Here is a 1,696-nt window from a genome sequence, read left to right as displayed (position 1 = left end):
AGTTAAAATGTAATGAATCATCCTGGTCCTATTCTGGCCTGCACTGCTTACCCACTCACTCTTTGCTCTCACTCTGGGCTCTGCCTCTGCCCTTGGTCTTTGTCCTGCTAGCTCATCCTGGTGTCTCCCGAATGAATCTCCTTGGAATGTCAAAGCAAAGGACAAAGAGAGAAGTTGTTTTTTTTATTATCACATGTTTTTTATTGAGATATTTTCTCTTGTTGCTTCTTAACTAGCTGGGCATTTCACTACACCACTGTTGATGTCACCAATGATGTCATGAGGGTGGCAGCCATCCACATTGCAGCCCACAGACTGTGCAGTACCCAGATTCTCTTTAATAGTTCCAGAAAGTTCTCTGGCTAAAGATCGGTGTTGCATCTGCCCAGCAATGCTGACAATCTCATCAAAAGTGTATTTCTATGGTGTTTAATGTTCTTCTGCTTCTTTCTGTCTCGTGGTGGCTCCTTGAGGGCTTTAATGACCAGGGCAGAGGCAGAGGGCACCACCTCAATCTGGCCCTGTCTGTTTTGGATGGTCAGCTTCACTGTGATCCTCAGGCCTTTCCAGTCACCGGTTGCCTTGGCAATGTCGTCACCAGATCCAGGGGACCGATCTTGGGGGCCAAGGCGGACATGGCGCTGACCTCACCTCCTGTACACCTCAAGTACACGACTTTGACACCGTTGGTGGAGGCAGCTGGTGTCGGATGAAGCCGGATTCGGGAAGACCGAGGAAAGAAAGTTGCACTGTAGCCTCCTCTGAGCCGAAAGCCGAAAAGCAAGAGAGTAGTTTAAATGACCAAAATTTATATTTTCCCGGACTATGGAGGCTGGCAGACTGCAATCGGAATGTGACAGGAATGGTCTTTCCTTGTTCAGCAGATAAGGTTGCCTTCTTGTGTTTATATGTTCACATGATCTTCCTTTCCATTGTGTCATTCTGTATTCTAATCTCCTCTTCTGTAAGGACCGAAGTATTGGGCTCTGACCAGCATCATTTAAATGACCTTACTTCCCTTTAATTACCTCTTTGAAGGCTCTATCTGAAATGGCCTCATTCTGAAGTCAAGGGGTTAAGATTCAACATGTACATTTATGGGAGACAGAATTCATCCATGATAATATTCACATCACCTTTCTTGGTCTAGACTTCACCCACAACAATCTCTACACCCTCTCTCTTGGTCTACCCTTCAAATCCCTCATCTCATGCAGAACATTTATTCATCAATGACATCTCTATACCAACTTCAGACTAAACCACAGTTCAGATGAAGGCTTGCAATTACAGTTTCTCACATATTATAGATTAAGTCCCACTGTATCGTTTACTTCATCATTGCTCCATGTTCACAGGAGAGACAGCTGTGGGGTCCCTGTCCTGAAGTTCCCACAGAGTCACAGAGGAGTGAACATCTATTAACTCACATATTTTCTCTTTTTTCTTATTTTAAGTACAGCAGGAATTTTCAGTGTTGCTAATTTAGTGGTAAAAGGAGATACCACACATCACTTTTAATGTTTTATTAAAAGCAAAATTTTGTTCAGATGCATCAATTAGCTAAAGAAATGTACTTGACTTTCTAAGTCTCTCCCTCCCTCCCTAAGCTGTCCTGTCTCGGGAACTCTCCTTTAGTGTCCCCTTTAGGGGCTGCATTTTTTTTCAATTCAAGGGCACTCTCATTATCCCATCT

General features: G+C 43.8%; 1 pseudogene; it reads right to left on the bottom strand.

The window, feature by feature from the left end:
• Positions 1–228: 228 nt before the first annotated feature.
• LOC101843604 lies at positions 229–941 on the bottom strand (annotated as a pseudogene).
• Between the last annotated feature and the right edge of the window lie 755 nt (positions 942–1,696).

Source organism: Mesocricetus auratus, unplaced genomic scaffold (assembly GCF_017639785.1).
Source record: "Mesocricetus auratus isolate SY011 unplaced genomic scaffold, BCM_Maur_2.0 Super-Scaffold_100006, whole genome shotgun sequence".
In the NCBI taxonomy this organism is placed as follows: domain Eukaryota; kingdom Metazoa; phylum Chordata; class Mammalia; order Rodentia; family Cricetidae; genus Mesocricetus; species Mesocricetus auratus.
Note: the sequence above shows the minus strand (reverse complement) of the source record. Positions and strands in the feature narration are given on the sequence as shown.